The 26,093-nt window shown below is 46.6% G+C and overlaps 1 protein-coding gene across 2 annotated transcripts in view; it reads right to left on the bottom strand.

Moving 5' to 3' along the window:
• Nucleotides 1-26,093, bottom strand: part of TMCC2 (transmembrane and coiled-coil domain family 2) — a 252,850-nt gene that overhangs the window by 101,119 nt on the left and 125,638 nt on the right. Inside the window, exon 1 of one of the 2 annotated variants that reach the window (XM_077481294.1) lies at nt 19,399-19,626. The exons of the other annotated variant lie outside the window; for it this stretch is intronic. The gene's annotated coding sequence lies outside the window, so the exon portion shown is untranslated. Of the gene's footprint in view, nt 1-19,398; nt 19,627-26,093 lie in introns of those variants that run through there. 2 annotated transcript variants of the gene reach the window in all.

The raw sequence follows: 26,093 nt of genomic DNA, 5'->3' as shown, positions 1-26,093 counted from the left end.
AGCACATAAACCCAAGGTAAATATAGTAGCAAGTCCTAGTTGTAATCTTGGAACACCCAAGAGGATATTATGTGACTGGTCAAAATATATTAATACATTAAAATGTTTGTTCACCAATGCCAGAAGTCTGTCAAGCAAAATCGGCGAGTTGGAAGCTCTGGTGCATCAGGAGAGCTATGATGTAATCGGTATTGCTGAAACTTGGCTTCATTCCTCACATGACTGGGCTATTAATATTCCTGGCTATGCACTCTTTCGGAAAGATAGAGTAAAAAGGAAAGGTAGAGGGGTCTGTCTGTATGTGAGAAGTGATCTCAAAGCGAGTGAGAAAGAGGACCTGGTGGACGGAGAGTGTGATGAGTCTGAGGCATTATGGGTGGAACTGCATACAGATGTGCGTAGTTCAAAGTTAATCATTGGAGTTTGTTATAGACCACCCAATGTTAATGAGGAGGTGGAGACTCAGCTCCCTGCACAGATAGAAAGGGCTGCAAGGGCTGGGACAGTGATAATAATGGGGGATTTTAACTACCCAGAAAATGACTGGGGTAATGGCACTGCTGGGACAGTTAAAGGGCAAAAATTTGTAAACCTATTACAGGACAATTTTATGGTCCAGTTTATTGAGGCCCCAACTAGGAATGATGCTCTGTTGGACCTGGTAATCTCAAACCATGCAGAACGTATTACTAATATTCAGATAAAGGAACATCTGGGTAGCAGTGACCATAACATGATTTCATTTGATGTTAGCTGTAAGCAAAAATCACATACGGAAAGAAAAAAAAAATTAACTTCAAGAGAGCAAATTTACAGGACTTAGACTGGGAGAAAATATTGGCACCAATGGGCACAGAACAGAAATGGGAATTCTTCAAAAAGATTGTTTGTGATCTCACGGCAAAGTATATTCCCATGGGCAATAAGTTTAAAAGGTTAAAAATAAAACCGATGTGGCTCATGGCCAAAGTTAAAAAAGCTATAAACTATAAAAAAGAGCTTTTAAAAAATATAAAAATGAAGGAACGCTAGTGTCATTTAAATGTTACAAGGAATATAACAGAATATGTAAAAAGGAAATCAAGGATGCAAAAATTCAAAATGAAAAACAGATTGTAAAAGATAGTAGGACAAACCCCAAGAAATTCTTCAAATATATTAATAGTAAAAAGGTTAAGTCTGAGCATGTAGGCCCTTTGCAAAATAATCTGGAGTGGGTGACTGGGGACAAACAGAAGGCTAACTTATTAAATACTTTCTTCAGCTCTGTGTATACAAAAGAGCATGGGGGTGCTCATATCCATAATGGGGGTGGTCCTGACGCAGCCCCAAATCCACAATGGCTCAAAAGTGATATGGTCCAGAAATATTTGGACAGAATAAAGGTGGATAAAGCACCAGGACCTGATGGCATCCACCCACGGATCCTAAAAGAATTGAGCTCTGTAATTTCAAAGCCATTGTATCTAATTTTTAGGGACTCATTAATGACAGGAATAGTACCACTGGATTGGCGCAGGGCCAATGTGGTGCCTATATTTAAAAAGGGAACAAAGTCTTTACCAAGTAATTATAGACCCGTTAGTTTAACTTCTATAGTTGGGAAGATACTGGAGGGATTAATAAAGGACAACATAGAGGAGTTCTTTCAGGAAAAAAATATTTTGAGCAACAGACAGCATGGATTCATGAAAGACAGAAGTTGTCAGACAAACCTGATTTCTTTTTATGAGGTGGTAAGTAAAACCTTGGACAGAGGGGTGGCGGTGGACGTGATGTATTTGGATTTTGCAAAAGCGTTCGATACAGTTCCGAACACACGGCTCATGTGTAAGGTAAAGTCTACAGGTTTGGAAATATCAGTTTGTAAATGGATAGAAAATTGGCTAAAAGACAGAATTCAGAGAGTCGTGGTTAATGATTCTTACTCTGAATGGTCTAAGGTTATCAGTGGTGTACTCCAAGGTTCAGTGTTGGGACCCTTACTTTTTAATATCTTTATAAATGATATTGGGTCTGGGATCAAAAGTAACATTTCCGTGTTTGCAGATGACACCAAGCTATGCAGTGGAATAACGTCCTTACACGATGTCTCCAATTTACAAGCCGACCTCAATGCTCTGTCTACTTGGGCGACTATGTGGCAGATGAGGTTTAATGTTGAGAAATGTAAAGTTATGCACTTGGAGGCTAAGAATATGCATGCATCATACATGCTAGGGGGAGTACAACTGGGGGAATCCATTGTGGAGAAGGATCTGGGGGTTTTGGTAGACCGTAAGCTCAATAATAGCATGCAATGCCAAGCTGCGGTTTCCAAAGGGAGCAAAGTCCTTTCCTGTATTAAGAGAGGTATGTACTCCAGAGAGAGAGATATAATTTTGCCCCTGTTCAAATCATTAGTAAGACCTCATCTGGAATATGCAGTTCAGTTTTGGGCACCAGTTCTCAAAAAGGATATCGGTGAACTGGAGAAAGTGCAGAGAAGGGCAACCAAACTGATAAGAGGCATGGAGGAACTCAGCTATGAGGAAAGATTGGAGGAATTGAATTTATTCACTCTTGATAAGAGGAGATTAAGGGGGGATATGATCAACATGTACAAATATATAAGGGGTCCATATAGGGAACTCGGTGTCGAGTTATTCACTTTACAGTCAACAAAGATGTCTAGAGGAAAAGAGATTTCATCTCCAAATACGGAAAGGTTTCTTCACAGTAAGAGCGGTGAAAATGTGGAATAGACTCCCTGCAGAGGTGGTTCTGGCCAGCTCAGTGGATTGCATTAAGAAAGGCCTGGATTATTTCCTAAGTGTACATAATATAACTGGGTACTAAAATTTATAGGTAAAGTTGATCCGGGGAAAATCCGATTGCCTCTCGGGGGATCAGGAAGGAATTTTTTCCCCTGCTTTAGCAAATTGGATCATGCTCTGCTGGGGTTTTTTGCCTTCCTCTGGATCAACTGTGGGTATATGGGCTGGTTTGATATTTATTATATATATATATATTTTTTTTTTTTGTGGTTGAACTGGATGGACTTGTGTCTTTTTTCAACCTGACTAACTATGTAACTATGTAATTATGTAACCAGAGGTGCTCCCTAACGGGGGAGTCACCATCTAAACCAACCACATCAGAACTAACGACCAACATTTACAGCAGAGTGCATTGACAATCAAAGGGTAACTTTCTCTTAACAAGAAGAAAGAGTGTAAATTGCAACGCTACACGGCCGCCTGCAAAACTTTGCGGTCAAAGCAGGGATCAGAAGATGCACTTACATCAACTTTGTAGAACTTTGTAAAAGTGTGAACGGACGACTAAGTCGCCGCCTTACACACCAGAGCGACTGACGCTTGATGTCGGAAGGCCCAAGAGGTCCCAATTGCCCTGGTGGAATGGGCTGTGACAGGAAAGGGGGGCACTTGCCCCTTCAAGGCATAAGCCTGGACCACGATCTGTCTGATCCACCTGGAAATGTTGGACGATGAGACCGCCAGTCCTTTTTTCAGACCAGCTACAGAAATGAACAGAGTCTGACTTCCGGAAGGGAGCTGTGGCAGACAGATATACCCTTAGAGCCCGGACCACGTCCAGGGAATGGAGGGCCACTTCCTTAGGGTGTGTCGGTTTTGGATACAGAGATGGTAACACAATGTCTTCATTGAGGTGAAAAGCCGAAACCACCTTCGGCAGAAACAAAGGACGTAACACCACCTTATCCTTGTGGATAACCAGATAGGGCGACAGTTCAGAAACCCTCCTGGCAGATGTAATGGCCACTAAAAAAGACTGCTTTCTGAGGGAGCGCCAACAAAGGAATTTGCCTAATGTTCTCAAATGGCGGTTTCCGACAGCACCAGGTTCAGATCCCATGGAGGTAAAGGTGGACGCACTGGAGGGACTAAATGCCGGACCCCTTGCACAAAGGTGCTCACTAAAGAGTGAGATGCCAGGGGTCCTTGGAAAAAGACAGCCAAGGCTGATATCTGTCCCTTGATGGTGCTTAAGGCCAACTTCTGGTTTACCCCACGCTGTAAGAACAGCAGGACCCTGGACACCGAGTAGGTGCGTGGAGGCCACCCCATCTCCTCACACATGGAGACATAAGCCTTCCACGCACGATGGTATATCTTCCGAGAAGAAGATTTTCATGCTCTCAACATAGTGGAAATCACTGAGTCAGACAGACCTCGGTTCCTCAGCACCTGGCTTTCAACAGCCATGCCATTAAAACCAGTGATGGTAAAGCAGGACGTGGTATCGGACCTTGTGACAGAAGGTCTTCTCGCATCGGTAATCGCTAAGGAGCATCCACCACCAGGTGTACCAGGTCGGTGTACCAAGGACGCCGAGGCCAATCTGGGGCAACCAGTATCACTGAAATCCCCTTGGCCTCCACTCTGCGGAGCAGACGTGGCAACAGTTTTAGCAGAGGAAAGGCGTAAATCAGCCGGTACGGCTCCCATGGAGCCACCAACGTGTCTGACAGGTCCGCCCAGGGATCTCTTGTCCTGGACACAGACCTCCGCACCTTTCGATTGAGCCGAGAGGCCAGGAGATCCACATGGTGTGCCCCACCACAGGCAAAGAAGCCTGAACACCTCTTGATGCAGTGACCACTCTCCTGGGTCCAGCATCTGGCGACTTAGATAGTCCGCCTGCCAGATTTCTACACCTGGGATGTATATGGCCGACAGGGCCGGTGCATGTCGCTCTGCCCACCCAAGGATGTGAGCGACCTCCCATGCTGCAGCCAAGCTTCTTGCTCCCCCCTGATGGTTGACATATGCCACCGCCGTAGCGTTGTCTGACTGGATCCTGACCGGACGCCCCTGCAAACTCTGTGACCATGTGGAGAGGCATAGCCTGATCGCTTGAAGTTGCGATTGCACCCCCAGAACTACACCCCAGCTGGTCAGGCTGGCGTCCGTTGTGATCACTGTCCAATGAAGAGTTAGGAACGATTTCCCAGACCAAAGGGCCTGAGATCTCAGCCACCAGAGAAGAGAGTCCCTGACTAACTGGCTCACCTGAATATGTCGATCCAGGGATAACGGAGATTTGGCTCAACAGCCTAGTCATGCAGCATCCCCCATGGGGGGGGGGGGGGGGGAACAGGGACAGGGAGAGAAGAAAAGGGGGAGAGGAGAAGAGCTGTACTTACCATCCAGATGAGCTGGAGACATCCCATCACAGACCCACACCCGAGCAGTACGGGGTGGCTGCGGGCCACGGCACACTGTGAAAAAGACATCCATATTCCGGTCATATGTGTGCCCTAGAGCACTGCGCTCACCGGCTGCCTCTGGAGCCCGAGAGGCCTGTCGTGGCCGACCCAACGTGTTGCTAGTGTCTGCATACGCTTGATGGCCAGGCTGGAGAGACTACAAGAATCTAAATTATCCAGCCTGTCAGCCAGCTGGCTGATAGAAGATCACTGGATCTTAAAATCTTGTGCAAAAGGCAAAAATGCAGAAAAAATCCCCAGGACCAATGGTCCCGGCAGGGAGCCTAGGTCCTTCTCCATCACTAGGCAGACAAAAACTGAGCTGTAGGAAGCAGGCTGAGGGGTTATTACCAGAGGGACCGCCCCCTGGGCGGAGCTGTACAGTTCTGTTGTTTTTCACATGTATTACATGTTCTGCCTAGTCCTCTCCTGAAGGTGGTATAATAACCCTACGGTCAAGATTAATGGAGCTGTGTCCGTCAATGAATGAAAGAGAAATAGGATTGTACTCACCGTAAAATCCTTTTCTCTGAAGTTCATTGACAGACACAGCATCTTCATCTTGACCTTAGAGTTATATTGCTACCTTCAGAAGAGGACTAGGCAAAACATGTAAAAATAACAAAACTTCACAGTACCGCCCAGGGGGCAGTCCTACTGGCTATAATCCCTCACACTGCATCCAGAAGCTCAGTTTGTCAAAAGCAGTACAAACATACATAGGAGGCGTGGGTGCTGTGTCCGTCAATGAACTTCAGAGAAAAGGATTTTACGGTGAGTATAAAAATCCTATATTCTGTTTCATTCACTGACGGACACAGCATCTTCATCTTGACCTTAGGGACGTCCCCAAGCAGTGTCAACAAAACGAGGGGTGGGAACAGCAAGAAAATAACTCCACCCATAACAACCAGAGCTCCTCAATGGAGGAGTTGCAACCTTAAACAGCCGTCTGCAAAACCTTGCGACCGAAGCAAGCATTCGTACTATGTCTGCGTACCATGGACGCCGAGGCCAATCTGGGGCAATCAGAATCACCGGAATTCGGAATTCCCTCGGCCTCCACTCTGCGAAGCAGATGTGGTAGAAGTTTGAGTGGGGGGAAGGCATAAATCAGCCGATAATGCCCCCATGGAGCCACCAACGCGTCTGCAGCGTCCGCTCAGGGATCTTTTGACCTGGCCACAAAGCTCTGTACCTTCCGATTGAGTCGAGAAGCCAGGAGATCCACATCTGGCGTGCCCCACCTTAAGCAAAGGAGCCAAAATACATCCGGATGTAGCGACCATTCCCCCTGGTCCAGAATCTGACAACTTAAGTAGTTTGCTTGCCAGTTTTCTACTCCTGGAATGTACACGTCCGACATAGCCGGCACGCGCCGCTCTGCCCATTGCAGGATGTGTGCGATCTCCAGGGCTGCAGCCGAGCTCTTTGTTCCTCCTTGATGGCTGACATACGCCACCGCCGCAAAGTTCCAGCACATTGATCGTCAGGCGGGATTCTTCCTGCGTCCAGCAACCCTGGGCCAACTGTACGCCCCAAACTCCCCCTCAACTGGTCAGGCTGGCTTCCTTTGTGATAACCGTCCAATGAAGAGGAAGGAACGACTTCCCGGACCAAAGAGCCGGAGACCTCAGCCACCAGAGGAGGGAATCCCTGACTAGCTGGCTCACCAGAATTTGACAATTCAGAGATAACGGAGATTTGTCCCATTTGGCCAGGATCTCTTTTTGCAAGACTCGAGTGTGGAATTGAGCATACGTACCGCCTCGAAAGTGGCTACTATGAGAACCAGGACTTGCATGCAAAAACACAGCGACGACCACCTGCGGGACACCAACCAACTCTCGTCTCTGAGGAGTCCAGAAGCAAGCCCAGGTACTCCAGGGGTTGAGTTGGCACCAACACCGACTTCTGGACCCAACCAAACTTCCGAAGAGTTTGCCACATCCTCCCTTAATTCTGAGGCGGAATCTTAGAGTGAGACGAATGGGGTTCAGAATGGGCATGCGCAATGGAGCATCCATGCCAACGCATGCACGCTAGTGCGCATGTGCACGCTTACACGAATCCTGGTGCATGGCACCCTATATAAACAAAGAATCTGCCTAGTATCACTGCTGGATCGTCTTCAGCTTGTTCCTGTGGTCTTGTACTTCTGCTTGATTGACTCCTGAAAACCCGGCTTCCCTCTGACCATTCTCTTGGATTCTCCTTACCTGACTGCCTGTCTCTGTGTACCGAACTGACTTTGGCTTGGACTTTGATCATGGCTTCTCCTAATTGTGTACCTCGCTGCCAGCCTGTTGCCGACTCCTGCCAGTTCCTGACTCCTCTGTTAATCCTGATCTGGTCCCAGCTGAACAACCTGGTGTTCAGTCCTTACAGGAATTCCTGTGTCTTCAAGTTCCAGCATTTGACTTGCAGGCACCTGCACCCTTTCGCTGCCCCTGCACTTCTTGTATCCACCACCAGGGGTGCTAGGACAAGAACTGTGCAAGAGGCCACCTTCGTCCTATCAGGCTCCGCTGTAAGGTATGTGACAGTACGATCCAGCCACATGGAGTCCGAGACGGGGGGCTCACCGCTGGAAACACTGTGCCAGCAGATTGCAAACCTCACTAAGGCAGTCCTAGGCCTTCGCTACCATCAACTTGAACAACGGGTAGAGTTGCTGTCTCCAGGTCCCTCAGCACATCCGACAGCCGCAGTACCTACACCCTCTCCTCCTGCAGCATCTGCAATAATAACCACAGTAGTGGTGCCACCCCTGGAGCCACAAGTTCCCACCCCAGAGAGATTCGCAGGGGATCGCAGCAAGTTCCGTGCTTTCAAGAATGCCTGCCAGCTGTATTTTCTGCTACAACCTCGCACCTTCTCTTTGGAAAGCACTAAAGTGGGGTTCATCTTCTCATTGCTCCAGGGAGAACCCCAAACCTGGGCTCATCATTTGATGGAACAGGCCAGTCCCTTCTTAAACTCTCTGGACTCTTTTTTGGATGAAATGGCTAAATAATGCGATGACCCCCAACGTACTGCAACAGCAGAGGCCAGTCTACGTGCCCTCCAGCAGGGTCATAGGCCGGTAGAGGACTATGTGACTCACTTTAAGCAGTGGAGTTCTGACACACAGTGGAATGAGTCCACCCTCCGCTACCAGTTCAGTTTCGGACTCTCTGATGCACTTAAAGATGAACTGGCTCATTTAGGGGTTCCCAGCTAGCTGGAGGACCTAATTCAATTGTCTATACAGATCGATTGTCACCTAAGAGAATGGAGATCTGAGAAAACCAGTCAATTTCGTCCTATGTGGATGCTGCCCAGAGTACCCAGCAGTCCGGGTATTCCTGTCTCACTACCTCCTACAGCTATTACTGAGGCACCGGAAGCAATGCAGATTGGCCTACTCTGCTCACCATTGTCACCAGAGGAAAAACAGCGTCGTCGTCAGAATAATCTCTGTCTGTATTGTGGAGGAGCCAGACATTATGCAAGAATGTGCCCTACTAAAACCCATAAGTTTAACTCTCCTCCTCACGATCCATTGACTCTAACGAAATCTTCTCACATTGCTGTTTCTGTCTCACTACAGCTTCCAGAAAGGGCACTCCAGGTCCAGGCTATAATTGACTCAGACGCCTGCAGCTGCTTCATTGACCATGTCTTCCTTCAGCAGCACAACATTCCCTTGCAACCTAAGCAACAGCGACTTTCCATATGGCTTGTGGATGGGACAAACATAAAATCAGGGCCTATTACCCATGAAACACAGCCCCTATCCACGGCTATTCTGCCAGATCACCAAGAACTGTTATGCCTGGATGTTATCTCTTCCCCATTATTCCCCATCATTCTGGGGATGCCATGGTTGCAAGCTCACAACCCCCAGATTAATTGGATTACCGGCCAAGTAACCTGCCAGTCCTCCTATTGTATCCAGAACTGTCTTAAATCCCCCCATCATGGGGCTCCAGTCATTGGTTGCATGGAAGCCACACTTGAAACACAAAAACTCATCCCATCAGTATACCATGATTTCCTAGATGTATTTGATAAACAGAAAGCAGATACTCTCTCCACTCATCGAGTTTATGATTTCCCAATTGAATTGCTACCTGGGGCAGAAATCCCCTTCGGAAGAATTTTCCCTCTGTCGGAGCCTAAACTTCTGGTGCTTAGGGAATACGTCAATAAGAACCTCCGGAAAGGGTTCATTTGACATTCCTCCTCTTTGGTCGGTGCAGGAATATTTTTTGTTGAGAAAAAAGACCATTCCCTCCACCCATGTGTGGACTACAGGGAATTGAATAAAGTAACAATTAAGATTCATTACCCTCTCCCTCTGATTCCCAAATTATTTCAAAGACTCCGTTCTGCCAAGATATTCACAAAACTCGATCTACGGGGAGCTTACAATTAAAATCCGCGAGGGGGATGAGTGGAAAACAGCCTTCCGGACACGTTTTGGCCACTTCGAATATATTGTTATGCAGTTCGGACTTTGTAACTAACCGGCCAATTTTCAACATTTTGTCAACATCTTCAAAGACTTCCTAGACTTATTCATGATCGTGTATCTGGAAGACATCCTGATATTTTCAATCTCACTAGAATTGCACCGTGTCCATGTGAAACAAGTCCTCCTCTGACTGAGGCAGAACGGACTATATGCTAAGGCCGAGAAGTGTGAATTTGAACGTCAGACCATTCACTTTCTTGGCCTAGTAATCTCAACAGGGGGTGTAGCAATGGACCCTCAGAAGGTCTCAGCTATCATGTCTTGGCCGCCTCCAACCAACAAGAAAGGGGTACAACATTTTATCGGTTTTTCCAACTTCTACAGGAAATTCGCCAAACATTTCTCTGGTATTATAGCACCTATTACACAACTCACGAAGAAATAAAACCATTTTCAATGGACTGAAGCAGCTCAAGTTGCTTTTGACAGACTTAAAGAATTATTTACCTCTGCTCCAGTATTAAAACATCCCGATCCTGCTCTACCTTACACCCTAGAAGTGGATGCATCTGAGACTGCGCTAGGAGCCATTCTGTCCCAGTGCCAAGGACCTAAATCTTTAATGTACCTTGTGGCTTTCTTTTCCAGAAAACAAGGATTATCGGAAAGGAATTATGATGTAGGGGACCGAGAACTGTTGGCGATAAAATCGGCCTTGGAGGAATGGCAGTATCTCCTGGGAGGAGCAGCACACCCTATACTGATCTATACGGATCATTAAAATTTTGAGTATCTCAGGACTGCTAAATGTCTCAGATCTAGACAAGCGAGATGGGCTCTTTTTTTCACGTTTTAATTTCCATATTACGTACCGGCCAGGGTCCAAAAATGTTAAACCTGATGCATTATCCCGCATGTTCTCAGAAATTGAAGCCCCCCCTCCACCAGATACTATCCTGCAGGCTGGAAATTTCCGTCAGGCATCCTTGGAGACTTCTTTACATCCAGATACAGACCTACAGGAGAGAGATGGACTCTACTGGCAGGGGAATAAAATATTTGTGCCATAGAACCTGCACACTATCATCTTACAGACTTGTCATGATTATCCTTTGGCAGGCCATTTCGGGGTTCACAAGACAACGGCTCTAGTTCAAAGACATTTTTGGTGGCCCAATTTAGCAAAGGATTGCAGAGATTATGTCAGTTCCTGCCCAGTCTGCCTCAGGAAAAAGGGCAGTAAAAATAAGGCATGGGGCCTATTGAGACTGCTGCCCATCCCTGAAAGACCATGGGATATGATTGCAATGGGCTTCATTGTTGAACTTCCTCCTCCCAGGGGATTTTCATCCATCTTTGTGGTGTTTGATCGCTTTTTTTTTTTTAAATCAAAAAGGTTTTTATTGCTCACAAAACAAACAATACAATCCAGAATGAAACACATTACATGTACAATCTTACGTTTTTTTTTTTCCATGTTCCATCAATGATTACAATCATTAATAGTCAAACTGAATACATTTATCAAGGTTCTTCAAAACTGCCTTCTGTACCTCACCGTTGGTTTATGTCCTCCATCCCAGGCCACCCACACCCCGCAGCTAACTTCCGGATCTCTGTTACTTTCTAAATGAAACTATGGCTTCCATCACTCCTACCTCCCCCCAAGCAGCCTCGCCTGCACCAGTTCTATAGGACTCAGCCCCGGCACATCAAGCCATGCGCCCCATAGTTTATCAAACTTATCGCGACTCCCTCTATGCTGGTATATCTACTTCTCCATTACAAGTGCTTTACCAACATGTTGTATCCACACTTTAGTTTTGGAAGGTGTAGCTGCTTTCCAGTTTAGTAATATCATCTTTCTGGCCTGGAATAGTGCTCTAGCAAAGGGAGTTCTCTTCTCCTCCTCCTCTATCACCCCCTCCAGCACCCTCAGTAAGCAATGTAGTGGTTCAAGAGGAACAGTGGTCTGGAATTGATCGCTTTTCTAAGATGGCACATTTCATCCACATAATGGGGACTCCATCAGCAACAGAGACTGCCGGGGGTGTTCGTTAAAGAAATTGTCTGACTCCACGGAAATCCCAGTGACATTGTTTCAGATCGTGGAGTACAATTCACATCAAAATTTTGGAAAGCACTTTGTGAAGCTCTGGGCATCAAACTCAGTTTCTCCTCGGCCTATCACCCCAAGACCAACGGGCAGTCCAAGCGTACGAACCCAACATTGGAGCAATACGTTGCTTCTCCTCCTTCATCCAGGAAGATTGGGCATTATTGCTGCCCTTGGCGGAATTTGCATTCAACAATTCCCTCCACTCTGCCACAAATCAGTCACCCTTCCTCTCCAATTATGGGTACCACCCCTCCTTCTTGCCAACACTAGTTCCGGACACTCCTTTGCCTGCGGTTCAGGGTAAACTAAACTTCTTTACCACCAATAACCAAATACTAAAAGAGACCATCTCCAAGGTACAGGAAGATAGTAAGAGATTATTTGATAAAAAGAGAAGAGGGTGCTGGATCTAACAGCCATGTATGGCTTTCAACAGCAAACTTGAAGCTTCCTTGTCCTTCCAAAAAACTGAGACCCAGATACTTGGGACCCTTTCCGGTTGAGAAAAAGATAAACTCAGTAGCATATGAACTCAAACTTTCTGATTCATTTAAAATTCACCCTGTGTTCCATACCTTGCTACACCAATATGGCAAATTAATTTCCGAATCATGAAATAGGGCCCCAGAGGCTATAATGGTGGACAGGGAAAAGAGTTTGAGATTGAGGCTATTCTGGATTATTGGAAAAGACAAGGAGTAAACCAGTACCTAATCAAATGGAAAGGCTTCGGCCCAGAAGAAAATTCCTGGGAACCAGAGACCAATCTCGATGCCTGGAGACTGATACAGGCCTTTCATTGCTCTCATCCAGAGGAAGATGGCTCAATTGGGCATCCGGGGGCTGCCCCTAAGGAGTGGGCAATGTTAGAAAACTCACACAGCAAGTGCTCATCCTCACGCAGCAGCTGCTAACCTCCGTTCCGCTAACATCAATAACATAGCAAGTAGGGGTGCAGCGGATCAAAAAACTCACGGATCAGATCGTTCCTCGGATCAGAGTCACGGATCGGATCATTTTTCAGATCAGCAAATAATAATTTAATTTGCAAAAACCTGTGATAATTCCACCACCGTATATTCCCCACTGTAATATATATCTTCCCCACTGTAATATTGGCTGGGTATGGCAGAGTATTGGCAATGTATGGCTGGGTATTGGCAGGGTATGGCAGAGTATTGGCAGGGTATTTTAGAGTGTTGGCAGGGTACTGTAGAGTATTGGCAGGGTATGGAGGGATGGCTGTCAAAGAGCACTGTGGGTTGGATCTGTAGTGCCCACAGCGCTGCTTCCATCCGATCTCTCCCCTCCACTGTACAGATCAGTACAGAGAGGGGAGAGAGGAACCAGCGTCATGACTCGACGCCGGTTTGTTTACAAGTGATCGCTCCATCATTTGATGGAGTGATCACATTGTAAATGCCATGAGTGTAGAAAGATGGCTAGCGCTTCTGAGCTAGGCCGAAGCGTGGCCTTTCCTAAGGCCGAGACCGGGGATCGCGGCATGTGCCGATCCGAGCGGGGTGACCCGTTGGCATCACGGATCGGTGATGATCCGTTGCACCCCTAACAGCAAGTGCTCATCCCCATGCAGCAGCTGCTAATCTCCGTTCCGCTAACGCCAATGTGCATGCACAGAATCTTAGAGTGAGGCGAATGAGGTTCAGAATGTGCATGCGCAATGGAGCATCCATGTGAACACATGCTCGCTGGTGCGCATGCGCACGCTTACACGAATTCTGGCGCACAGAGCCTGTAATAAACAAAGAATCTGCCAGTATCAGTGCTGGATCATCTTCAGCTTGTTCCTGTGGTCTTGTACTTCTGCTTGATTGACTCTGCTTCCCTCTGACCATTCTCTTGGATTATCCTTACCTGCCAGCCTGTCTCTTTGTACCAAACTGACTTTGACCACGGCTCTGTCTCCTGATTGTGTACCTCGCTGCCAGCCTGTTGCCGACTCCTGCTAGTTCTGACTCCTCTGTTAATCCTGATCTGGCCCTTTACAGGAATTTCTGTGTCTTCAAGTTCCAGCCTTTGACCTGCAGGCACCTGCATCCTTTCGCTGCCCCTGCACTTCCTGTATCTACCACCAGGGGTGCTAGGACCGAAACTGTGCAAGAGGCCATCCTCGTCCTCTCGGGCTCCACTGTAAGGTACGTGATACGGAAGCTGCTCTCAGAAGGAGGTCATCCAGGTAGTCCACGATTGCAATCCCTAGCTGCCTTAGTAAAGCCAGAATTGGGGCTAGCACCTTGGTAAAAACCCTTGGTGTCGACACCAGGCCAAAAGGGAGGGCTACAAATTGGTAGTGCTCGTCCCCGACCGCAAATTGCAGAAACCTCTGATGCCTGATGCATATGGGGACATGCAAGTATACATAAGCCAGAAAATTCCCCTGATGGAGTGCAGCGACCACGGAGCGAACTGATTCCATCCTGAACCTTTGGACTTTCACAAATCTGTTGAGGGCCTTGAGATCCAGGACCGGACGTATCCCTTCCTTTGGGACTACAAACTGATTGGAGTAGAATCCCTGAAACCTTTCTGGCGTTGTCACCACCCCGTGCCGCAGCAGGTTCTGTACTGCCCTGAACAGGGCTTTCCGAAGAGTCGGAAGATGAAAGTTGGAGGGAAAAAATCTGTTTGGCGGACAAGAAAGAAACTCTATCTTATATCCTGATGAAACCAGTTTGCAGGCCCACTGGTTGGAAATTAGGGAGGTTCACCAAGCTGCAAACTCCCAAAAGCGACCCCCCCACCCGAGTTCGGACGGGGGCAAACCTTCATGGGGAAACAGATTGGCTCGCAGGCTTGTTTGGCTTGTGAAACCCGGGACACTTTTGTCCCTCAGAAGGCACCTTGTTGAAATGGGAACGCTTACCTGTCGACCCGGGCAGATGAAAAATCTGCTTCTGAGCAGAAAAAGAGGGCCCTTTCCTACGGCGTGGCTCCTTACCTTTCCTGGACTGTGGGAGCAACGTGTTCTTACCCCCAGTAACAATCTTAATAATGTCCTCCAGCGAGGCTAAAAACAGCCTCTCTCCCTGGAAGGGCAAATCCGCCAGTGCATTCTTAGATGCCTGGTCCACAGACCAGCATTTTAGACAAATCAGGCGACGTAGCACCACAGCTGATACTGGGGCTCTAGAGAGCAAGGGGGCCGTATTTAAGGCCGCATCGCAGACATACTTAAGGCCCTGCACCAACTGGTCCGCCAGTTACACGCAGATCGGGGAAGCCTGTTGCTTCTCCAACTCATGGTACAACAATTAAGCCCATTCAGTAAGCGTCTGGGACACCAGGGCCATGGCTAACACTGGCTGCAATGCTGACCCCACCACCGTAGACATGGACCGGGCAACCGCCTCGCCCCTCCTGTTGGCAGGGTCCTTGAAAGCAGGGGTCCCTTCCACCGGAATCGTGATTATTATTTAACCTGGATACCGGGGGGTCAACAATCGGAGGAGATGTCCATTTCTTCAGGAAACTCTCCTCAAAGGGGTAGTGCACCGCCATGCATCTCGGGACTGAAAAGGCCCGCTGCGGGCTTCCCCACTCCTTGTAAATAAACGTATCAAAATAAGTTGGGTAAGAAAACACCTTAGCCATGCGGGCTGGCTTGTGGGACCCAAAGGGACCGACACCTCTGTGGATGCCTTCATCGTATCCTCCTTCTTTAGAGTATCCCATACCGCTGTGATAAGTGCTCCTACAAGCGCTTTTTCCTGCACTGACCTGGACATGGAGTCATTCTCGCTGTCTGAATGGTCCTGGTCCACATCCTCTGAAATGTCAGAATGGGGGCTGCCTGCCACAGCGGGACCAAAGTCTGAATCAGAGCTTTCCCCAAAAGACAGTGGGGGAGGGGGCGTTTTTTTAACCCGCTTCCACCCTGGCAACAAAGGACCACCGGCAGAGCGTCCATAGGCAACGCAGGTGCAGGGGAACCGGTTGCCATAACAGGGATGTCTGGAGAAGAAGTGCCAGCTTCTGGCGCCATGCTGACCCACACTCGCCTGTCACCACTTAGGGACCTAAGGCAAGTCACACAAAATGCCCACCCTCCTAGCTGCCACAGACTGAGTGGCCCCCCACAGGACTCACGACCCTGACCCAGGTACTGTGCTGTGCTGCCGCTGTCTGCTCTCCCCTGTGTCAGCCACGAGGTGTTCTGTGTAAGAAGCGCGCTGTTATAGAAAGAAACAGTCAACCAGCACTAGAGGCAAAACAAGCTGAGGGTACTAGAAAATGGCCACTGGCCACCTCAGCAAAGAAACGTCTGAGGGCCCGGGAAAATGGCCGCCGGACTTCCATAAAATGGGCAAAAGGGAAAAAACTGTCTGTGGCTACAGAAAAATGGCTGCGGCCTCAGGAAAATAGCCGTGGAGCATGCGGCGGCCTCCCCACATGGCATACACACCAAAACCCCTCACCATGGCCCAAGAAACGAAGAAGAGATGAATGGACCCCCTGCCAGGACTCAGAGCCCCCCCGGAGGACGCCCGGCCCGGTACGTGCACCACACTCCCATATACCCAGTCACACAGCGGTCCATAACATGGGGAGGAGGGAAAGGAACAGGGAGAGAAGAAAGGGAGAGTGAGAGACCCCCTAGTGAACCTCCCAGGGAATGCCCAGCTGCTCCATCCTGCCGAGACAGGTGGAACCATACTTACCCCTCCTGCAGGGACTGCTGGACGCATTCCACGTACAGACCATCACCCGAGCAGTACGGGGTGGCTGTCGGCCATGGCACGGACAGCAGTAGCCTGGTCATATGTGTTTCCCCCGAAGCATATAGCTTACCGGCCACCCCTGTATAAGACGGGGCATGTCGTGGCTGACCCAGCACGTAGCTAAGGTCTGCTCACGCTCAATGGCCAGGCTGGGGAGACTACCAGGATGTATATTATCCAGCCTGTCACTCAGCCCATTTGTTGACTGTAGATCACAGGAAACAAAAATGTAGAAAAAACAAATAAATTCCGAGGACCAACGGGTCCCCACCGGGAGCCAGGTCCTTCTCCTACACTAGGCAGAAAAAAACTGAGCTGCTGTATGCAGTGTGAGGGGTTATAGCCAGTAGGACCACCCCCTGGGCGGTACTGTGCAGTTTTGTTGTTTTTACATGTTCTGCCTAGTCCTCTCCTGAAGGTGGAGATATAACCCTAAGGTCAAGATGAAGATGCTGTGTCCGTCAATGAACGAAAGAGAAATGAGGGGTTCTGTTGAAACCAAACCACGGTCAGTTAGACCAACTAAAATTTCAGCCACAATTGCCAAGAAAATTGTTTGGGATGCGAAGAAAAACCCATAAATAACTTGAGGTGAAATACAGGACTCTCTAAAAATGTAGTGTGGCTGCTTCAAGATGCACAATAACGAGGCACTTGAAGAAATATGGGCTGCATGGTCGAGTCGCCAGAAGAAAGCCATTACTACTCAAATGCTATAAAGTATCCCGCTTACAATACGCCAAACAGCACAGGGATAGGCCTCAAACCTTCTGGTACAAAGTAATTTGGAGTGATGAGACCAAAATTGAGTTACTACTGTGAAAAATTGAGGTGGATCACTGATGTTTAGGGGATGCGTGAGCACAGGAATTTTGGTCAAAATTGATGGCAAGATAAATGCAGTATGTTATCAAAAAATAATGGAGGAACATTTGCATTCATCAGCCAGGAAGCTGCACATGGGACGTACTTGGACATTCCAACATGACAATGATCCAAAACACAAGGCCAAGTCGACCTGTCATTGGCTACAGCAGAATAAAGTGAAGGTTCTGGAGTGGCCATCTCAGCCTCCTGATCTCAATATCATTGAGCAACTCTGGGGAGATCTCAAACGTGCAGTTCATGCGAGACAGCCCAAGAATTTTGCCAAGAGGAATGGCAGCTTTACCATCTGAGAAGATAAAGAGCCTCATCCACAAATACCACAAAAGACTTCAAGCTCTCATTGATTTTAAAGGGGCCAATACACAGTATTAGAAACTGGGGTAAACAGTCAACACAGTTGATTGATAAGAAATGGCTTCAGCCAAACACTAACCATGAGTGAAAAAAAGTTTTAGTGTTTTCATTCATATTCTCTGAAAAATAAATTCTGCTAGGGTATGTAAACCTATGAGGACAACTGTATATATATATATATATATATATATATATATATATATATATATATATATAGATCAGGGCTCGACAAAACCCGGACGCCAGGTCGCATTGGCGACTAGAATTAGCGACTGGCGCCTGGGGCAGCACAGCTGGGGGTATCCTGTCTCCGTGGACCCCCCCAGCGTGATTGCGTCGGGCCGCGCCGCCGGCGGCCGGTAATTGAGCCCCCGGCTTTGAGGCCTTCTGTGATGCTATTCCCTTCTGTGATCCTATTCCTTCTGGAATCTGGCGCCCTCTTGTGGTGGCCGTTGGAATTACAACCATTAATGCTAATGGATCTCCTTCCATTTACTTAGAACACCTAAACATTACATACATATATACATACATATACATATATATATATATATATATATATATATATATGTGTGTGTGTGTGTGTATATATATATATATATATATATATACACTTTTTTTTTTCTTTTTTATTCTTACACCCTAGAGAGTAAAATGGTGGTCGTTGCAATAATGTCTGTCACACCATATTTGCACAGCGTACTTACAAGCGCACTTTTTTTTGGGAAAAAATAATTTATTTAATAAAAAAAAATAAGACAACAGTAAAGTTAGCCCAATTTTTTTTTATATTGTGAAAGATAATGTTACGCCGAGTAAATTGATACCCAACATGTCATGCTTCAAAATTGCGCCCGCTCATGGAATGGTGACAAACTTTTACCCTTTAAAATCTCCATAGGCGACGTTTAAAAAATTCTAAAGGTTGCACGTTTTGAGTTACAGAGAAGGTCTAGGGCTAGAATTATTGCTCTTACTCTACCGATCGCAGCGATACCTCACATGTGTGGTTTGAACATTGCTTTCATATATGCGTTCGCTTCTGCACGCAAGCTTGGCGGGACAGGGCGCATTTAAAAAATTTTATTTTTTTTCTTATTTTAACTTTTATTTTTATTTTTTTTCACTGTTCTTTTAAAAAAAAAAATGTGTGTCACTTTTATTCCTATTACAAGGAATGTAAAAATCCTTTGTAATAGAAAAAAGCATGACAGGTCCTCTTATATATGAGATCTGGGGTCAGAGAGACCTCACATCTCATATTTACACTAAAATGCAATTTAAAAAAAAATCGTCATTTGAAAAAAATAAAACAAATAAAATGTCCCTCTAATAGCTATGGGCAATGACTTGGAGACAGGTGAGGGGCTGGGGGCGCTATCTTCCCCTCACTCGTCTCCATGTCAGGCCAGGGACAGGTCCAGATCGCCGTCACGGACCTGGCTCCTAACTTTTTTAGCTGGCTCCTAGATTCCAAGCAAATTTGTCAACCCCTGATATAGATAGATAGATAGATAGATAGATAGATAGATAGATAGATAGATAGATAGATAGATAGATATAGATATATTTATATATTTTTTTCAACAAGTTTTCAGAAGCTTACCAGTAATTCCACAAACTGTCACCTGATTGTGGTTTTCATAGTGAAATTCCTTCTTTCAGTGGTAGTGGCGATGATGGGTGTGGCTAGCAGGACTCTGACTGCCTTTAGTAGTGGTCAATCACAGTCTTCCTCCTCCTGGAAACAGGGACCGCCCCCTAGCAGAACTGCACCCAAACTCTTCCCCATCACAAGAGCTGACGATCACAGCTACAGCAAAGTTAGAAAACCAAACAATGTTTCACATCTTTTACATGTCTGTGGGTGGTTCCTCAGCATTATCATGTATAAATCAAGACTATTAACCATGTACTATACATGGTGGAGGTATGTATGTGGCCACGGCAGAGAGCAGCTTGGAGTGGAGGCCGCAGGCAACTGCTCACACCACTTTGAAGGACCCCGCTGTAGCAAGGAAAAAGTTAGTAATACAGCTTCACAGCTTCTTCTGCAACACCTTGGATTTAAAGAGGAAGTAAACTCTCCCACTCTGATGCTTCTTTTCATTTAGTCCATTATAATATGTAATTATCAAACTACAGCCACTGTAATCCAGCCCAAATCGCATATTACTTACTTTAAAGAAACTTTAAAAAACTTGTTTGCAGGGGTTAGGCAGCGCCATCTTAAGTATTGTTTTCTGAGTCCACAGTGGAGTGTATTTTCGCCCTTACATGGAGCACTTCCTGTACTGTTAACCAAGCCACCTTCTCAATCCAACGTTTCTATGGCAACCCTGCTTCCCTGTTCATAGATGACTTGTTTTATTCATAGTATTTACTTGTGCCGATTGTCTAATGTTTGTCTGTGTCAGCTTCAGCTGAAAAGACTGCAGTAATGCACAGGTTTACACTGCATGTGATGTCACATGGACACATGGGGTGTAGGAGGAAGCTCTGAGTGATTATGCATCCTCCTGGGAGTTCAGTGTTGTGCCTTAGGAAGTCCTGATAACAGATAGACAAGCACATAGAGAGTGTGCCGTAAATCAGGGGAGATCTGGGCATGCTTAGTGACGTCATTCTAAAGAACAAAAGGATTACAACTTACTAAGCAAGTAAGGAGATATCTACAAGCAGTGTTCATTAGGGGTTTTTTATGCTGAATTACATGGGACAAAGTTGTGGGGTAGAGTTTACAACCACTTTAATAAGAAATCTCTATGGTGTAGCGCTACAGTGTCCCTCCCCTACTGTAATAACCGTGCTTGATTTGTGTGAAAAATGAAAATTAATGAATAGAAAAAAGTAATGTCTGAGCTATAATACACCTCCCCCATTAAAATAGATAATTAGACACTGTAGGGGAGGTGCATTATATTTCAGAAACTTTTTTCTATTAATTTATTTTTTCATTTTTGCTCACAGATCAAGCACGGTTATTACACTAGGGGAAGGGAATTGTAGTGCTACATCATAGACATTCCCTAATTGTATATATCCTGGTGCTCTAGGGTATACTACCTGATGACAGCTGCTGCTATATATAGTGCCTCAGACATTCCATAGCTTACAGATTGTTTCAACCCTGGATATACAGTATATACATTTTACAGTTTAAAAATATAAAAATGGTCCCAGGACAGATAAATACTGGCAGTGCACAGGGTTGCAGTGTACTTGCCTGAGATCATGAGTAGGATATACAGTAAATGTCTTTCAATTCAATTCCAATGTTAACAGATGGACTGAGGATTTCAGATGTCTTCTGAGAACAAACAGTACCGGCATGAAGATCCATGAAACAGTAATGAAATTCAATAGATATAGCAAATTTTGATTACTAGCTACATTTGGAATGTCCCAAGTGTTCTTACATGGAAATAAGATCCCTGGAACATCAACCCCCTGTGTAGTTATTTGCTCAGGATATAGACAAAAATGGGCTCTTGCAAATTAAAAAAAAGAAAATTTACTTACTGCACATGTCAATATGGGAAGAAGGGTGAGTGCCAAATCTTGGATGGTGACATTCTCACAGGCAAAGGTAGGAAGAGCAGAAAAGGAAATGTCCTCGATATTTAACAGTTCTTCCAATGTGCATGGGTGGTACAGAGATGGCTGTGGACGGCGGGGGGGGGGGTACAGAGATGGCTGTGTCTGCGTTATATAATAAAACTGCAGCTATATACCTCATTAGGAGCGCTGCTTGGAGCTCAGATGGTCTGCCGCCTCTCTCATCTCCTCGTCTGACAATTGCAACGGGCGGGGCCGTCAGGAGGGGGGGGCGGAGAGAGGTGGTGAGTCATCTGAGCACTGAGTGGCACACTTAATGAGCTATATAGCTGCATTTTTATTATATAACGCAGGCACTATTGCAGAAAACACTATTAAACATACAATCACTTATCTGCAGGTTGCCGACCCTGGGTTAAGCCATCAAACATCCTTCAGGTAGAACTATCACAGGACGTTTATAAGTCTTTACAAATCCCACAGGGGGCCATGCACACACAGCACTTGATCCCATTCAAATATGTCCAGTGGTTTAGAAATAAAACCACATTTTTATTTCTGGCAGTACCATATTCTGCAGCTCAAAATATGGGCATTCCCATGGGGGAAGATACAGCCAGCACTGAGGCTTGATTCACACCTATGCGTTTTAGTGCTTTTTGCACTTTGTAGATTTGCACTACAGCCCATTTAACATGGTTTCCTATGGAACACATTCTATAGAGCAAATCTGCAAAATGCAAAATGCACTAAAAATGCATAGGTGTGAATCAAGCCTGAAGTCACTCCTCCCTTCATTCTGCATCCCACTATGTCTTGCGAAGCCCTGTTCCTCCTTTGCTGTTTATTTTATGCTAAGGCCAGGTTCACACTATACTACAATAGTACAACTTTCATACTACTTTGCTCTGCGACATCAGTCCTACATTGGTCCTACATCTATCCGACTTTCAAAAACAGGATACTATTTTGATCCGACTTTTCAGATAGTACAACTTGTCCTTTGACCAATCAAAACTAACACACAATGGGAGGGGCTACAGCAGGGGGCAGGAAATAACACAATGTCGGATGCTAAAGTCGGATGGTTAGGACAAGGATCCGACTTTGATCCTACTTTAATGATAGTCAATTGGCTAAAGTAAGATCAAAGTGGGACCACAAGTAGTACAGGGAGCATTTTCAAAGTCGGACCAACTTTTGTCGGACCAGTTAAGACCGTTCCCATAGGGAAACATTGATTTTCACACGTCATGCGACATAAGCTCTTAATGTCAGAGCGTTTGTCTTACCAGTGTGAAGCCGGCCCTAAGGCTGGGTTGAGGCCAGGTTCACACTGGTGCGAAATGACAGCTGTCCTACTTTGGATCCGACTTTGCCCTGCAACTTGCAGCCGACTTACATCAGACTTTCAATGAACAGCGATCCGACTTGGATCCCCACCAAAACCAGGCACTGTGTTTGATATGAATCTTGAGGGGGAACTCCACACCAAATTTTAAATAAAAAAACGGCATGGGTTCCCCCTCCAAGAGCATACCAGGCCCTTGAGTCTGGTATGGATTTTAAGGGGAACCCCCTACGCCGAAAAAATGGCGTGAGGGTTCCCTCAAAATCCATACCAGACCCTTATCCGAGCAAGCCCCCCCCCTCCTGAACCATACCAGGCCGCATGCCCTCAACATGGGGGTGGTGGGTGCTGTGGCCCCCCCACCCCAAAGTACCTTGTCCCCATGTTGATAAGGACAAGAGCCTCTTCCTGACAACCCTGGCTGTTGGTTGTTGGAGTCTGCGGGCGGGGGACTCATCGGAATCCGGGAGCCCCCTTTAATAAGGGGGCCCCCAGATCCTGGCCCCCCACCCTATGTGAATGAGTATGGGGTACCCCTATCCATTCACCTGGGGAAAAAAGTGTCAATAAAAAAAAAAAAACACTAGACAGGTTTTCGGTTCTTCTCCCGCTCTCCAGCCTCCAGGTCTTCTCTGCGCTCCCCGGCCACTTCTGTCAGGCTCCTCTGCTAACTTCTTCCAGCTGTTTTACTAGCGTTGGCCCGGTCTTCTCCAACGCCGTCTTGTTCCCCCTTCTGTTCTTCCGATGTTGACACAACGCTCTCTCCCGCTGCAATGCTGTGTGCGCAGTACGCAAGGGGCGTGGTCACCAGGTGATGTCATCCGGTGACCCCACCCCTTATGACGTTGCCGCACCTACGTAAATCGTTGCGCACCACTCACACAGCATTGCAGCAAGAAAGAGCGTTGTGTCAACATTGGAAGAAGAGTAGAGGGAGGAAGGCAAATTCCGGGCCAACGCTAGTAAAAGAGCTGGAAGAAGATAGCGGAAGAGCCCAGCAGAAGACACCAGAGACCAGGAGAAGAGGCCAGAGAGTGGGAGAAGAACCGGAAAGAGGGAGAAGAATCGGAAAGCGCAGAGAAGTCGAAAGAGACCGCCCAAAGTTGGAAGGAGACCCTTGGAACTGCCTAATAAATTACTTTAAAAACCAGTCTAGTGTATTTTTTTATTGACACTTTTTTTCCCCCAGGTGAATGGGTAGGGGTACGATGTACCCCCTATTCATTCACATAGTGTGGGGGGCCGGGATCTGGGGCCCCCTGGATTACGATGAGCCCCCCGCCCGCAGACCCTGACAACCAACGGCCAGGGTTGTCTGGAAGAGACCCTTGTCCTCATCAACATGGGGACAGGTGCTTTGGGGTAGGGGCGGCCCCCTGCCCCAAAGCACCCACCCCCCCATGTTGAGGGCATGTGGCCTGGTACGGGTCAGGAGGGGGGGGGGGCGCTCGCTCGTCTCCACCTCTTTTCCTGACCGGCTGGGCTGCGTGCTCAGATAAGGGTCTGGTATGGATTTCGGGGGAACCCCCACATTGTTTTTTCAGCGTAGGGGTTCCCCTTAGTACAGGGAGCATTTTCAAAGTCGGACCGACTTGTGTCAGACCTGTTAAGACAGTTCCCAAAGGGAAACATTGATTTTCACACACCATGCGACATGAGCTCCCAATGTCGGAGTGTTTGTCGCACGAATGTGAACCCGGCCTAAAGGGAAAAGGCTAATGGTCCCACATCTGGACCTAATCCCAGACCTGAGCCCACCTGCTTTCAGAGGAAAGTACACATGTAACCATTGGCTTGTGTTCTTGTGAAGGATAGCAATGGAAAACACAGGACTATAACAAGACACAACCTTCTACTACACAAACATTAAAGCTACTTTCACACTGGGGCGGGCGGCCATGAGCCGCTATCGGGACGGTTTTAACCCCCGGTAGTGGCTGAAAAAGGGTTAAAACCACTGGCAAAGCAGGCGCTATTCTGGCGATTTGGCAGTGCTGCCCCACTGTTTTCAATGGGCAGGGGCGCTTTAGGAGCAGTGTATACACTACTCTTACAGCACTGCAAAGATGCGGCTTGCAGGACTTTTTTTAGCATCCTGCAAGCGCACCGCTCCAGTGTGAGATCCCTCAACAGGAGAGGCTCTTTACAGGTGCCATGCAGGGCCTATTTTTAGCGCTGTATCGTCTCGGTGTGAAAGTAGCCTTAGTCTATTATCTCTCCAGCGCTGTCATTCACAAGAAATTAAGTCGAGAGTTACATGTATTCTCAGGCAGTGGTGGATGGATTTGGGTCTGGGATCAAGCTTAGGGATGGGATCATTAGAAAAGGCAGCAGAGGAGGCACATGCTTCTTCAAGGGACAGGGGAAAAGAGGGGGTTGCAAATGTTTGTCCTGGCAGCGTTCAGAGGTAGGGTGAAGGCTGTTTTGTTCGGCTTTGTGTGCACTGTCTGTTGGGCTCCTCCTCCTCTGTGCGCTGTCAGTCAAAGGCAATGATAATACCCTTGCTTAATGTGATCAGACAGTAGTGAACCAAGCTGTCTGACCACACTGCTCAGCACACACTGGGTGACATTGAGTAAGATAAAATATTATGTGCACCTGGGGATCACCTGGGGTTTCAAACAGACTTTCAAACTGCTGGTGAAACATTTTCTTTATTGATACCTTTCTAGCACACAAGAGGGCACACCAGTCTAGTGCAATATCCCACAGCATTTATTAAAAAATCATAATAAATAATACTCACAAAACATGAATAAAAAATATTTAAATCACTAGTAAAAAGGCTTGATTTTAATCAACTCAATTTAAATCATAATTTTTAAAAAGCAACTGTCATTTTTGTCCCACAGCAGATACTCCTCTGACCCGCTGTTGACTCACCGACAGTCCCATTCACTTTAATGAGACGGCTGGTGATACGGCAGTGACACAACAAGGTGAGGGACGTGGCGGCAGCAGGAGAGTGGATGCCCACTAACAGGCACTGCCATGATGGATCTGAAATTACCGGTGCTCTTTAAAAGTAAGGACTAATTCTTGCTGGTAGTTAGAATCTTTAAAATTTGCAAAAAAAATGAAGGTTTCCTATTTAGACTAATAAGCTGTCAGGTTAGTAAAACAGCAATATCAGAACCGATTCAATCATATAGTTTGTAGTGTACATAGATTTGCAAAACAGTGGGATAAAAGGAATATTCCTGAGCTTTGGTTTATCTCATGGCTACTGTGAAATTGTGTGAATGCACCAATGCAGTGCATGTTATCTCAGCTTGCAGATCTTGGATTCATTGAATGAGTTTACCAAAAATGTAAATATTGCAGAATATACAGCCTCATGCTACATAACGAAGCTCCATTTCATGCTGAATAATCTAAATTATTAAAGAAAA

Source organism: Lithobates pipiens, unplaced genomic scaffold (assembly GCF_037356315.1).
Source record: "Lithobates pipiens isolate NorthernLeopardFrog02 unplaced genomic scaffold, aLitPip1_a1.2 Scaffold_16, whole genome shotgun sequence".
NCBI classification, from domain to species: Eukaryota; Metazoa; Chordata; class Amphibia; order Anura; family Ranidae; genus Lithobates; species Lithobates pipiens.
The sequence above is the reverse complement of the archived record's forward strand: the minus strand, read 5'-3'. Positions and strand labels throughout refer to the sequence as shown.